The following is a 15,960-nucleotide window of genomic DNA, read 5'->3' on the forward strand; positions in this document are numbered from 1 at the left end:
GGACAGCCTCCTGTCAGTTTACCTATGTAAACAGAAACGGGTTTTAAAGCTAATAGTGAACAAAGAAGAGGCCAGACTGTTCAATTCTTCATTTTATGGAAATTGGGCTCTCCTGAGTCCTTCGTCGCTATCAAAAGATGTGTCTGTATAGTTCCCTCTATGGGTCAAAATGAGGTTCAGTTCTCCCGCAGGTCAGGCACAAATGTGACGGTATCTGACTTCAGTCTCTATCGCTGGTTCATTTGAGATTAAAACTTTGCATGGAAAGTCTCATTGAAATGAACACTTCAGACGTCAGGCTGTGGGCCAAGTATTGGTATCTGGAAACGAGAATGGATGGATGTTTAATGACTGGCACTGACAGAATGTATTATTCTGTGCTGTAAAAGAACGGTGTCACGAACATTCTTTTTTGATAGAAATTTCTCATCGCTGGAAAAGAAAGTTGTGCTGCTGAGAGAAGATACAACTGCACATGCCGTCCTTCCTGGTCGGCTAATGGTTACGATGCAGCGCTTTCACCGCTGTGGTTTGGGTTCATTTCTTGGTCAGGGAATCAGGATTTATTGATCCTAATAAGGGCAACAACGAAAGGAGAGCATCTTTGACAGGAATTGCATTTCAAACGCGTCCGCATGTGCCTTGCAATATTGTACAGGGCCGCAAGTTGGCTCACTGGTTATCACTGCTGCCTCACTGCGCCAGAGATATGATTTGCCGACAACTGGGTCGACTGTCAGTAAGGTGCCTTATTCAGGAGCAAATGAAGAGAAAAAGGGTAAAGTATTGCTCTGTGAGGGTTAATCCCTGGAGGATTGGTGTGCATTTCTTGCAGCGAATAGTCAGTTTCTGAACTTTAGGCATTCTATGTTCCCTTACTGTGTTGCTTTAGCAAATGTTCAGAAAGGAGAGAAAAGTGAGGAAAAACGGTCACTTCCCAGTCAGGGACTGATACATAATGCGACAACTAACGGATTCACTTTTGAAAGAATTAGCTTCCATTTTCACTACGTTGGTCATGGCAGTATACAGCATTGGAGCGGGCTTTAATTTGTTGCATTGGACCCAGCATCCTTTCTCAACATGAACAATACTGGAATATAAAGAGATAATAAAAGACATGGATAGCGATGACTGGAATGAAAAGTCGTCAGGAAGAATGGACAGTGTTTACTTGGAAAGAAAAAAATGGAAAGGAATCCATCGATATAGTGAGTGATAATGACATATGAAAAGAGAAGGCGGGGTTTCATGGCGTGGTGGAAAAGACGAATAGATCATGTGGTGTGACACCAGGTAGAACTGAGTTGTGTCCATATGGAAGAGTTCCAGGCGATGTGAGTTTGGTGGGAGTTAACAGGAGGGAAATTCGCTCATTCGTATGGATCTATATCTAGAGTTTAGAACTTCAAAACCAGGGATGAATGAAAAAGGGAAGTTTGGAGCACGTTTTCTTTTTCCTTCTACAGCTATTGCATTTGGCAGACAGACAAGTTCGGGAATTAGTGGTGCGCTGTGACACCAGAGCATCTGCTTCTTCCCTGTCTTTGAACCGGGCCGCCTGCGCAAGGAATGCAAATGCGTCCCTTCTTTTCGTGGAAGGATCAGAAGGCGGTAACTACACTCTCAAATAGAATGGCATATGATCAGAACCAGGTTGGAGAAAAACTTTACAATGCTTTGCACTGTAATTAAATGGAATTGCGTTACATTTCACTACGAGAGCAGATTTGTTCAAGCAAATTCGAAGGCAGCTTTGCAGATGGGAAAGCAAGTAAGAAAGATACGTACTCGCCCATGTGAAAGGCTGCAGCTTGGGCCCAGTTTCGAACTGGGGACGTTTCGTATGAGAGACGAACGTGATGACCACTGCCCTACCGAAACAAGCCGCAAACACTGCGGCGGCGGCTCTGTGGCATCCAGTACTGAAAGTTGAAGCCATTCTTCGTTTCACCTTTCTGTTTCCAAGCGCTTGTTGTTGTCCAGCGTAATTGACATCTTGAAAACCTAAAAAAAAAAAGACACGTGAAATAGATAACAAAATGCAGACAAGGATGTCGTCAATGTTTGTACCGTAGGGCGAGGTGGAATAGGCTGGGTGGAATAGCTAACGTAACGGCTGCGACATGATCTTGTGGAAGGGTGGTAAACTGAGTATTTACGTGTTTTACCCAAGTTGGAGTGAGTTGAAAACTCGAGAGCATAGGTTTAAGGGTGAGTGGGCTGAAATTGACAAAGGACCTGAGGCACATTTCCCACATAGAAGGTTGTGCGTGTTTGGAATGATCTACCAGAGGAAGTGAAGGAGGCTATTACACTCAGAAAATTTCAAAGGTAATCGGGTGAGTTTCTGGATAGGATGCATTTATAGGGATTGGGGCCAAATGCTAGGGAACGGGACTTGTTTAATTTTGGCTATGTGGTGAGCATGGACGAGATACCCCGCAGTATCTGTTTCCACGCTGTTTACCCCAATAACGTTGTGTTGCTGACACCGGCTTTAAAGGATTACTTTTTAGCGGAGCTTGCCGTCGCAGTCTGTGGCACAAGCATTTAGTCTGTTCGAATGCTCACGGGAAAGGTAGTATTGTGAAACACTGCAGAAACGAACGACTTCCTTACTTTAGCTCCGACTGACCATACTCTGTGAAATTTCCCCAGATCCTCAGTTGAGGATATTTGCTGCTGGAAGTGACCTCAGAAACCCTGTTAACTCGAAATGTATTGAGCGAATCGCAAAACAGAAAGCATTTAACACGGAACACAAACAAAACTGGCAAAACAAACGCATTTTTAGACACAGGGATGCATGAATACTAAATGTGAGACAGTCCGAGGGCATGAGTCATAAAGTAATCTCACAACTAACAACAGGGCAATTCCAAACTCCTCTTTCAAACATACTGCAGCCTTAATGCACCACCACTTCCCAGACAATGCTGAAAAGAGAGAAAGAAAGAACATAATAAGAATTGGCCGTAAAAAGTGAATTTCACCAATCACAGTCTCGATTAGATTACCTTTCCCTTCCGATGTCTCCAGGACGGAAATGAAGGAAATGGGAGAAATTCAATAACATACCACTTCGAAATTCATTGGAACGATTTTCCCATTAGCCAGAAAGCCAAATAACGACGAGTAGAGTCACCGTAGGACTTTGTTTCACAACAGCGATGAAATAACAGTCTCCATTCGGTTCTGGTAAAAGCTCGACTTGCCTGGAACGGCAGAAATGTTTGCGATTTTCCGCGCGGGAGGCGAACACGCTCATGACCGCAGAGACACTTTGAAATATTTGGCACTATCCCACACCACAGTTAATTCCCTGGGAAGCAAACCCACTTTACTTTTGTTTTCAACATCAATATACAATGGGGACGGAAACAGCATTTTAACGAGCTGCAGCGTCGGAGTTGATCAGCAGAAATGACAGTGGTGGGATTCGAGCCCTCGACCTTTTCGAGACTGGAACCTGGATCCAGCGCCTTAGACCGCTCGGCCACACTACCAGCGGGCCGCGCGCTCCCATTTTCTTGCATTTCGAATTGTGCTCCTGCATAACAACAGATGCAAAGTCACATGAAAAGGGTTCCAAGGGATCCCTCTCCGACTCGCACAGCTGCTGGGATGTGCCCGGCTGCAATGTCATTTTCGCAGCAGATAATGATAGCCCATCAATCCAGGCAAAAATCAATGGTAAGCTGAGTCTATCTTCTCAGACTCTTTTCAGCTACAAATGTATCTGTGAGGGCGTGAGAATATATATTCGCTTATGATTTGGTCAAGTAAACATGATCTGCTTGACCTTACTGCAATTTCGCCTCTTGCTTTGCTCAATGATTTCACCCATTGCTCGAAACAGGGCGACTTTCACGTTTACACGGAACATGAAACACACCGGACTACAGGGAAAATGCACAAAGCTGAACAGGCCGTGTTCTACATCATACCGTGCAGCATAGTTTCAGTCACTGTGTCTGTTTTGCAGAATAAGTGTCCCAAAGAATGCTCTCCACCCTTAAACCGGCGGTAGCATTACAATCCGAGAACGACAGATCACATTGTGAGGATACTCTGACCTCGGAGCCAGTTCGAGATGCCACTTTCCTTGCCTTTTACCTTAACCGTGCAATTTGCTGCAGAGATGTTCACTCCTGGACATGAGCCACATGGATACCAACTGAGTTGGAAACCTGTGTGGGAATCGACGAGAAGCGACACAATAAATTTTGCTAAATTCCATGGTGCTTTTTAGAAATGTTTTTTTCTGTTCACCTCAATCTAAAAGGCAGTTTCTGAACATAGTAACAGAAGTCACAAGGTAATTACCTCACCCCACCCCCACTCCGGAAGAGGTGCTAACTGCACTTGAGTGCTTATTGTTCTCGATGTGAAGAGCTCTCACGCCTGAGTCACCTTCATGTCTCTGGTTGGTGAGTGAATCACAAAGAAGGAATTTCACCAGAGCTGCAACTGCCTCACTTCCCCACTCGCCCTCCCCGTGTACATTTTCCTGCTCGTCAGTGATTTAAAGAAAACCAAATGGATGCGATGTCATTCTGTAGCCTCTCTGTCGATTCCTCTGTTTCAGTTCCAACATGACTTAGATCTCGGGGCGGACCTTAATACTAGCGACGCTATGAAAGCACAGGTCCAAAGGTTCCTCTGAGAGTGTAATTTCTTTCATTGCTGTTGCTAATTGAATGAGCCACTAACGTGCGAACTGCTCCAAAACATGATTCAGGACCTCTGGTGCCATTTCTCGCACGTTGAATAAGGACAGACAGCTTCCAAATGAGGTCTTTCAGAGACGACCTTGGGGTATATTTGACAGGCAGACAAGTTCAGGAATTCGTGGTGCGCTGTGACACCAGAGCATCAGTTTCTGCCCTGTCTTTGAACCGAGCCGCCTGCGCAAGGAATGCAAATGCGGTACTGCTTTTCGTGGAAGGATCAGAAAGCGGTAACTACACTCTCAAACAGAATGGCACATGATCAGAACCAGGTTGCAGAAAAACTCTACAATGCTCTGCACAGTCATGAAATGGAATTGCATTACATTTCACTACGAGAACAGATTTGTTCCAGCAAATTCGAAGGCAGGTTTGCAGATGGGAAAGCAAGCAAGGAAACTCCGTTCTTGTCCATGGAAAAGGCAGCAGTTGAAGAACAAAGCAGTTTCTGCCCAGTTTCGAACTGGGGACCTTTCGCGTGTGAGGCGAACGTGATGACCACTACACTACAGAAACAAGCCGCTGGCGCCCTTGCTGCGGCTCAGTGGCATCCAGCACTGAAAGTTGAAGCCATTCCTCGTTTCACCTTTCTGTTTCCCAGAGCTCGTTGTTGTCCAGCGTAACTGACATCTTGAAAACATTAAAAAAAAGACACGTGAAATTGATGACAAAATATAGACAAGGATGTCGTCAATGTTTGGATCCGTAGGGCGAGGTGGAATAGGCTGGGACGACTTTCCCTGCAGCGTAACGGCTGCGACATGATCTTAAGGAAGGGTGGTAAACTGAGTATTTACGTGTTTTACCCAAGTTGGTGTGAGTTGAAAACTCGAGAGCATAGGTTTAAGGGTGAGTGGGCTGAAATTGACAAAGGACCTGAGGCACATTTCCCACACAGAAGGTTGTGTGTGTTTGGAATGAGTTACCAGTGGAAGTGGAGGAGGCTATTACACTCAGAAAATTGCAAAGGTAATCGGGTGAGTTTCTGGATAGGATGTGTTTAGAGGGATTGGGGACAAATGCTGGGGAACGGGACTTGTTTAATTTTGGCTATGTGGTGAGCATGGACGAGATACACCGAAGTATCTGTTTCCACGCTGTGTACCCCAATAACGTCGTGTTGCTTACGCCAGCTTTAAAGGATCACTTTTTAGCGGAGTTTGCCATCGCAGTCTGTGGCACAATCATTTAGTCTGTTCGAATGTTCACGGGAAAGGTAGTATTGTGAAACACTACAGAAACGAACGACTTCCTTACTTTAGCTCCGACTGACCATAATCTGTGAAATTTCCCCAGATCCTCAGTTTTTGGATTTTTGCAGCTGGAAGTTACCTCAGAAACCCTTTTAACTCGAAATGTATTGAGCGAATCGCAAAACAGAAAGCATTTAACACGGAACACAAACAAAACTGGCAAACCAAATGCATTTTCAGACACAGCGAAGCATGAATACTAAATGTGAGACAGTCCAAGGGCATGAGTCATAAAGTAATCTCACAACTAACAACAGGGCAATTCCAAACTCCTCTTTCAAACATACTGCAGCCTTAATGCACCACCACTTCCCAGACAATGCTGAAAAGAGAGAAAGAAAGAACATAATAAGAATTGGCCATAAAAAATGAATTTCACCAATCACAGTCTCGATTAGACTACCTTTCCCTTCCGATTTCTCCAGGACGGAAATGAAGGAAATAGGAGAAATTCAATAATATATGAGACCGAAATTCATTGGAACGATTTTCCCATTCGCCAGAAAACCACATAATGACGAGTCGAGTCACCGCAGGAGTTTGTCTCACAACAGCGATGAAATAACAGTCTCCATTCGGTTCCAGTAATAACTCAACTTGCCTGGAACATAACGCAGCAGTAGAGCTGCTTGTGGTTTTCCGTGCGGGAGGCGAGCACGACCATGACAGCACAGACACTTTGAGACAATCTGTACTCTCCCACACCACAGTTAACTCTCCAGGAATCGTACCCAATTTGTTAAAACCTCAACTTGCCTGGAACGTAAAGCAGCTTGAGCCCGCGATTTACCGTGTGGGAGGCGAACACGATCATAGAACATAGAACATAGAAGAATACAGCGCAGTACAGGCCCTTCGGCCCTCGATGTTGCGCCGATCCAAGCCCACCTAACCTACACTAGCCCACTATCCTCCATATGCCTATCCAATGCCCGCTTAAATGCCCATAATTAGGGAGAGTCCACCACTGCTACTGGCAGGGCATTCCATGAACTCACGACTCGCTGAGTAAAGAACCTACCCCTAACATCTGTCCTATACCTACCCCCCCCCTTAATTTAAAGCTATGCCCCCTTGTAATAGCTGACTCCATATGTGGAAAAAGATTCTCACTGTCGACCCTATCTAAACCCCTAATCATCTTGTACACCTCTATCAAGTCCCCCCAAACCTTCTTTTCTCCAATGAAAACAACCCCAAGTGCCTCAGCCTTTCCTCATACGATCTTTCTACCATACCAGGCAACATCCTGATCATGACAAGATGGACACTAACCCCCGTCTCCATAAAGCAAATTCCCTGTCCTGCTTTTTATTTGAACACACCGCAGCCACAGAAATTGCTGTGGGGGGACTCGAGCCTAAGCTTCTTTAGTAATTGAGTTCTGAAGCAGGCTCCTCCGGCTCCTTGGTTACCCTTCATAGGACTGATTCGGTTCGAATAGTGAAATTTCCTGCGTCTGATCCGCAGGACACCTTGCAGGATTTTCAGACAGCGCCATCCATACTATGACATGTCCGTGTTTGATAATATTCTGCGATGTAGATGTGTCCCGGCTTTGCCAATATCACCGTTGTTTAAATCCCTACATCCTGTTGGTTGAACTGTGATTCCAGTCAGAATCACAAATGTGTAACAAAACACCTTAGCTGTGCTGCCTCTCTATAGAGATAAACGTGCTTCTCTATTCGTATCATTCTCTTGCCTTCTCCCTGTAACTCTACGCATTTTTTCTTTCAACATGAACATTGAATTAGTTTTTCAACAACTCGATTGAAACTGCGTCTTTGTCAATGTCAGACCCTAACCATTCCCTATGTGAAAACATTTCTCATCATGTACATTTTTCTTCTTTTACTAATGTCTTTAAAACTCTGCCAAATCGTTCTCGATCCTTTCAGGCGTAGGGAGCATTCCCCCTTCCTTATTCGCTCTGTCTAACCCAGTCATGTCTTGGAAAGGTTTAACAAGGCCAGCTTTCGGCCTTCTGCTCTCCAAGGAGACCTGTCCCAACTTTCCAAATGACCTTTATTGTTGACATTCCTCATATACCACACCATTCTCATCAACGTGTTCAGCGCTGTTTCCAATCATTTCACGTTCCCACTTCCTAAAGTTTCACACCCAGAACTGTGCGAATATCCAGATGGTGGATTTACTCAGAGTGGGAAATGCATCATTAACCCAATTTCTAAAGCCATCTCTTGTCCACATTTTTCTGGCCCGATTTCCCCATTGACGATGCACTTGCTGCCCTTATACACCTCTCGGGATTCACTTGATTTCAGCTCTGTTTATCTGACCAATGCCTCTTTCCTTACCTTGACCAGAACATCAATATATCTAGCCATCCAGCACTCCCTGCACTCACCAACCTTGCCCATCTCACTAATAGGAACACATTAGCTCTGGATTCTTTGAAACCACGTTTTCATGGCCTTGCATTTACCAACCATCCCTTCATCTGTGAATAGGGTATCCCAATCAGCCTTTCACAGGGCACGTCTAACATTTTCAAAACTGGCCTCATTCGAAGTTAGAACTTTAATGTTGACATCAGGTATTTCCGATTCCATAACTAATTTAAAACTAATATTTATGCACAACAAACTTGAAAGTTAAATAACCACTTCCTGTGCCTCTATAACGGGCTTGAGAGGCTGAATAGGCTCCTCCTGTCCCTCTGTAATACACTGGAAATGCTGTCCCTCTGTGATAGACCCAAGAGGCTTAATGGCCTCCTCCAGTTCTTCGATAACACACTCGAGAGGCTGCATGGCCTCCTCCTGTCCCTGTGCAACAGATCCGAGACACAGCAACCCGTGGATTATGAGCAGCTGGAAAACTGTATCTAATGGAGACCTATTCCTTTTCAGTTACAGAAACATAAACAACACAATGTTCTCCAGGTGCCCTCTCAGTAACACCTTATACAGCTGCAGCAACATTCCTTTGTTTTGAATGATTCTGTTGACAAAATGTGCCAATATTCCAACTTTCCACCTGTTCAAGTAGCAACAGGCAAATATGGGCTGAATGCCTTCTGTAAGAGGCCCATAGGGACAGAATTGCTTTGGCTTGTTACTGAGCAGCAGTCTCAATGCCCTGTCTCAAGGTTATGAAAGGATTTGACAACAGGGCATTAAAACCAGGAGTAGCCCCACACTGGTCAATAAGTACTGTACTTTGTTTCAGGTATCTAGAAAATTGCCCACCCGACGTTTTTCTTACGCAGCAGATCTGTTATTTTATAACTGCCTCCTTTCATAAACAGAGTGGAACATATATAGACCGCTGCAGTATTTTGTTAATACTCTCATATACAAGGAAAAAAAAAAGATTAAAAATATTGAAAGGTCAGCAACCCTCATCCATTCCATCCAAAACCAGTCAATGAAAAGTGGTGTGTTGAATTGGTTAACTGAGTTGATTTGTTCAGTGACTGTGATTAATGCCAATCTCCATGGATTCTAATTATCCCTGTGGAGGGTTTCCATCTTTTAATGATAAATGGTCTCCGTTCAATGTGTCAACCCATAACATGAGCGGAAGCATCAAATACAGCACTGATAGGGATCAGCAGATCCAGAGAGAGGGGGAGGAGAGATCAGAATCTGAGAACATTAGACTGGAATGTTCCAACAATGGATCAGAACCTGAGAACATTAGACAGGAAAATTCCAACAATATACAGGAGCTTATCCGATTATGTTTGGTATCTTTCTGCATTTTATTGGTTGTCTTTATCATCGCAGATCTATTATGCTCTTCGCGTTATTCAATACTTTTATTATCCCTTCCTGGCTATCGTTGGTGTTCCTGGTGAGTGTCACTATCCAGATTTTGTTTTCTATAAACCAGTTATGAGTGTATTATTGTTATTTCATATTGTCTACACTTCCTGCCACTATTATTGTTCCTGTTGAATCTCTCCATCCAGATATTCACTCTACAGACTACTGCTAACTGCATCAATGAAGGTGTTTAATTACTGTCTCGCTCTCTGCTCTGGCAGTGTTACTCACGGGTCTCTATGTTGATCTATTCAGTTTCAGGGAGAACCACAATGCATTTTATCATTGCCTTTGCTGTTAAGAGCATGGAGGTCACCGTCTACTGTTCTGTCACTGTTTACATCTCATCCCTGGCCAATATCTGCAGCTGAAGCAGACAAGTCACAACTGTGGGAGGTCCCTTTGACTATGAGCTGATTCTTGACACCATTCCATGACCATTTCGAACTTGAAATACTCACCACTCTAGAATATATCTCACTGGTTTATTCCATCTGCGGTTTGAACCTTGAGCTATGAAGTACAGGCTTAATGAAGTCAATAATCTGCTACTGACGCTCCCGGCTTCAAACCTGCTGAAACAAATCTGATTCTAACTCACACCAAACTCCCATCCATCTGTCATTCATGTGTACGCCGATGTATATTGCTATTGTGTCTGGCAATGCCTTCATTTTAACATTCTTAAATACTTTACCTCATCTGTCCATGAAACTTCTGTCGTTCTCTCTATTGATTAACAAAAAAGCCTGCCAGTTGATCATACTTAAAATTGTTTTCTTCATGTGCGTTTCTTCTCAAACAATGAGTCTCGCATTCAACCACACCAATCGCGCGCACACACACACACACTCTCTCTCTCAGACTCTGATGAACACACACAAACACACACACACACACACAGGCAGAGAGGGCAAACCTTCCCATTGTAGGCAGTAATCTGATGCGAGTATAGTTAGCATATGATAGTAAAGTTTGCAATACTCTCTATGCTGTGCAGATCCTGCAGTTTACTGAGCAACACACTAGCATGGTCTGCACAGCTCTCCATGCTGGGCTGTCATCTTGTCCCAGTTTATGTTGTTTGTGGTGTTCTGTGAAGCAGATTCCGAATTTGATGTAACAAACCATTCCAGCTGATCTGACAATGTCTTCATTCAATGTTCTCATTCTTGTAATTTTACTCTTGAAGATCTCAATTCTCCAGTTAGTTCCACTGCCCAGACATTTTCCACATATTTCCACAACATCTTTTCGGTTAATTAATTGTCTGTTTCTGTCTTTAATGTGAATCTCTCTGCCCCTTTGTATCTTTCCCTGGCCTTGGGTTTTGGCTCCCTAGTGTAGCTCAGAAATAATGAAATGGGGTGTCAAGCTGTTGTTCACTTCCTGGTATGTCCCATGTGATGGTCCATTGTCAGGAGTGTTTCAGCAGTTATGAAAAATATCCTTGAAACTTGGTCTGTACCTGTGGCTGTCCCTCTCAGGTGACCTTGCGATCAGTAACACGAGCAAGCTCACTGAGTAAAGGACCAGGCATATAAGTTGCCTGACAATGCTGTCATTTTTTAAATAAAAGGTTATTTTCTCCCTTTTTTTAGTAAGAGGTCTTAAAGGCAAAACCTCCTACTGAAAACGGCTCAAGTAAATAACTTATGGGGCTTTTAGGGTTTTTCAATAAATTGCAGTAACAGTGGCCAGCTGGCACAGATGAGGATTTCTAGGTTTTTTTATTGTAGTGATAATAATCACCAGGTGCTTGGGGTCCCAGAACGGTTGTATGTTTCAGTAATTTATCCATATCGGCTATTCTCTCTGGAACCTCACTTGATGCTGTTTCCTCCTGGATTGGAGAACTGTATGCAAGGATGCATGCCTGAATGTTCCTTTTTGCCAGGGAGTGTGTTTATGGGATGTTAGTATATTGGGACAGTTCAATGGTAGAAGGTACTGTAAACATTATTCAGTTAAGATTTCCAATAGTTAAATTATTCTAAATTCATCTTCATTTTTATGGATTTTCATTAGAGTGTTTAAATATATTGTGCTATGCTTAATGGTGAGTGGTTTGAATAGTTTGACACCTGGAACACGCACCTTTAAAATAAGGAAAGGTTGGCATCCAACCTACCTTCTTAAAACAGTTTGAGGCAGCCTGGTTCGACTATTGCCAACTGGGGACTCTTGTCCGGTTCTAAATCGATAATACCAAATTGGGTTTAGAATTTGCAACGAGGCCATTCTCCGCAACAAGTCCACACCGATCCTCCGAGGAGTAACCTACACAGACCCATTCCTTTACCCTATTATTACACATTTACCCCGATGAAGGCAACTAACCCACACATCCCTGAAAACTATGAACAATTTATCATGGCCAATACACCTGATATGCACATCTTTGGATTGTGGGACGAAACCAGAGAATCCAGAATAAGGTCATGCAGACACTGGAGAGTATGCACCGGGAGACTATTGGGTTCAAAGTTCGAGTATGGTAGTTGAAAGTGTCTTTTTTCTGGATGTTGAATTCGGTTAGTTTAAACAGTATTTTGTGTATAAAGATTCAGTTACTAAGAGTTCTCTGGGTGTGGAAAAGTAAAGTTGGGGCTTTTACAAAAGGTAATGATGGCAAAGCTGTAGGAATTGACAGACAACCTGGATATTCTTTGAACATGAGAAGGAATTGAAAGAGTTTGAATTATGATGAAAAGTAGAAATAAAAGAAAGGGAAATTAAGAAGAAAGAGAGAAAAGGACAGAAGAAAATCAGAGAGTTTCAACTTAAAACGTTAGCAATTAGAGGGTAAAGTTGACATAGAAGGCGGAGATGAAGGTAGAATCTCGGTGGGACGAGGAGGATAGTGCAGTTGAGCTACCCTATTGTAACCAATGGCCTAATGGGGTTCTGTTTAAATGAATCCAGCCGTTCTCTAAATTTGATGAGAAGGGTGGGGAAGCCTTTTGAATTTAATTTGAGAAAGTGGCTAAACAAATGCAGACGCCGGCGACCATGTGGATTTAGTTGATCCAAAGCTGATAGGTATTTGCATCCCTATCGGAGGAGGTATCTGGCCTGTATGGAGTGGTGAAGAAAGCCATCTGAAGTGCATATAAGCCTGCGTCAGAAACTGACAGACAGCGTTACAAGAACCTAAAATAGTGTCCCTGGTTAAACGCACATTGAGTTTGAAAGGATCAAACAAAGTAATTTTGAAAGGCGAGTAAGGGTATTAAAAACAGAGCAAACCTATGACCCTCTTAGAGAGATTCTTATTTTGGAGAAGTTCAACAATTCACTTCTTGCAGTCGTGAGAACTCGTGTGGAAGAGCAGAGAGTTAAAACGGCAAGATTAGAAGCTGAAATGGCTGATGATGATGATTGAGTTCAGAAATCAAAGTTTGGTTTCTGTGAGAGATGGAGAAGAATGTGTGAGGTCTTGTTAAGGTTTACTGGCATAGGCCAGGAGTAGCAGGTAAAGAGATTAGAGCATTAAGAGGTACAGAAGCATGTAATTCGTTTATGCTGAGACATGAGGAACTATGTCATTCAGAAGGACTATTGGAAAGATTAGAAGTGCTCCATTATGTAACGTGTGGTTGGAGTGTCCAGTGGAAAATCAACAGATTTATTCCACAATGGGGAAGGAGGTCTTGAGCTTGGTGTTGGTGTTGCAACATTTCAGATTTACATTGCCAATAACATACAAGAGACAAATCTTTATCAGTGATCGTGACCCCTTAAAGATTTTGGAGTAGTTTAGGGAGAAAAATACCAGTCTGTTTCGATTGAGTTTATTATTGGTGCCATTCGGTTTGAAACCACACAGGTGACAGGGCGAGAAAACCTAAGTTTTGACACTTTGTGGAGACTTGGATGAAGAAAGACAAAGGCATTCTGTGGCAGGAGTAAAATGACTGAAATCGAAATAGATGTGAATATTTGTATGCTCAGCGTCAATGTAATATATATGCACTTCAGTCTACTAATAGAGGAAGATTAGGATGTCTAAAATGAATCCACCATTGTGTATTGATGGATTATTTTATTAAAGATGGAGTTGTGAGAATGCTATCACTGTAAAAAGGTTATTTTCTCTTGGGTTTTTTTTAAGAGAGATGTTAAAGGCAGAGGTGCAGAACTGCTGTCTGAAAACAGTTTAAATAAATAACTGAGATTTTAGGTTTCATTAAAACGGTGGTAACAATGGCCAGCTATCCCAGACCAGATTTCCTCATTTTGCTTTTAGCTGCAGCATTCCGAACCTGCTGGGGATCCCAGAAGTTTTGGAAGTTTCAATACATGATCCCCAACTGCTTTTCTCTGTGAGATCTCTGTTCATGTTGTTTCCTCCTGGATTGGAAAACTGCTGTAAGGATCTGTATTTGAATATATCTTTGTGCCAAGCGGTGTAAACCAAAAGGTACGGTATCTATTGTTTGTGTAAGTGTTCCAAAATATAAGCTATCTCAAAATGTTCTTTCCTTTGACTGTATTTTAACTAAAGCATTTGAATAGGTTATATTTTGCTTAATGTCGAGTGGTTTGACCAGTCACAACATATCTGGAACGCACATTTCACATCTATATTCAAAATAAGGAAAGGTTTGGGTCTAAACGGCCTTCTGGAAATATTTTGGGGGGATCTGGTCTGGTCCACAACACTTGTAGCGGGGGGCCTCTGACTGACTTCTGTAATTGAAAGTTTAGTGAAGGGGCAGGGAATGCTTTGCTCGTGCTGTAAGTTGCCTCAGACATTCAGGGAGACCTGAGGAATTGGTGACCCAACACTGGATGGAGCATGGGGACTGTAATTACAGCATCTGAGCCTGCAACATGTACAACAAATGGAGCAGAAGCTGCAGAGAGGGGAAGCTGTGAAACCACACAGTGAGTGTGTGTGTGGAGAAAGGGATCTGCTGTATCCACATAGGGTTTTCAGGAACAGCTTCCCAAACTCCACTTGACCCAGGAGCAGAGTGTGAGGGGCCCTGACTGAACAAGGAGCTGGTCACAGAGCGGTGTCACCTCTTTCAACGCGACCTGCAGCTTCACACCAGGGTGGGGGTGGGGGGGGGGGGTGGTGGTGGTGGGATGGTGCTGCCAGTGGCTGATAGGGTCACTGTTCCATTCAGCTTCTATGATCCAGAACTTTCCAGGCAGGACTAGGTGACATATCCATCATTTCCCAGTATCTCAACATCAATGTCACCATTCGCTAATGTAGGATATATGTGGTAGATGAGGTAAATACATTGTTCTCCCACAGCGGGGTGCTGCTGGTTGTATCCAGTATAGTGGGATTCCCGATGGTGTACATGGCATCTGCAGAGTATCCATGTCAATGGGGAGAGGTAGAGGAACTGTAGGAGCTCTCTCTCTCTCTCTATTAATGTTCCCATCACTGTACATTGTATTGGTGAATACTCACTGTCCTTTTGGCAGTCACGGCCTCTTCATTCAGAAGCAGTCAGCCATTCCCATCATCATCGGGTCTCCACGTAGAAAGAAATGAATATATCTTGGATAAAGGCTGTCCCCTTGATTAACGTTTCTAAATATCATCCCCACCACCAATCAACCACATCAAAGTATTCCATGTGTACGGAGAGCAATAGGGTCACTTTGAGTGTCTGGGAGCAAATGATCAGGGATGGAGCAAAACCTCCCATGTCTGAACGGATCTGACTGAACCCCTCAGTACACAGTATCATTAAGTCCTGTAATCCCTCTCCATTTCAGTAACATACTGCCTTCCATTATTCCTGTAAATGAAATGACAGGTGAAATCATGTTAAATTCCACCTGCCAAACTATTACCTATTGCCTTTACCTCTCTGAATCTATTTGCAGACTCTCCAATTTCTCTTGCTAATTTAATCTCTTGCTTAACACAGCGACATCACCAAACAGCATCTGTATATCTGTTCCATCCTCCTGATCATTAATATAGATTGCAAATATTTGAGAACCCAGCGCTGGTCGGTGTGTGACCCTACTGGTTACGGTCTCACTTACTGATAGAGACTGATTTTTCCTGAGTGCCTGCTTCGTGTATGGTACCCAGTCCTCCCCTATTCCTGGGCAACACAGAAAAGGTTGAATAAGAACAAGGAGTATCTGTGAGGTATCCAACCCCTCGATGAGTCTGATGTCACCACGGCCTCTGTTCCACTTTCC

The 15,960-nt window shown here is 43.4% G+C and overlaps 1 non-coding gene across 1 annotated transcript; it reads right to left on the reverse strand.

The window, feature by feature from the left end:
• Positions 1 to 5,176: 5,176 nt before the first annotated feature.
• On the reverse strand, positions 5,177 to 5,249 carry trnav-cac (transfer RNA valine (anticodon CAC)). Its single transcript has one exon. It is a non-coding gene; the product is annotated as a tRNA-Val (tRNA).
• Positions 5,250 to 15,960: the final 10,711 nt, after the last annotated feature.

The sequence above is a fragment of the Chiloscyllium plagiosum genome, unplaced genomic scaffold (genome assembly GCF_037043375.1).
Source record: "Chiloscyllium plagiosum isolate Xiang-an unplaced genomic scaffold, Cpla_swu_hap1 HiC_scaffold_51, whole genome shotgun sequence".
Lineage (NCBI taxonomy): Eukaryota > Metazoa > Chordata > Chondrichthyes > Orectolobiformes > Hemiscylliidae > Chiloscyllium > Chiloscyllium plagiosum.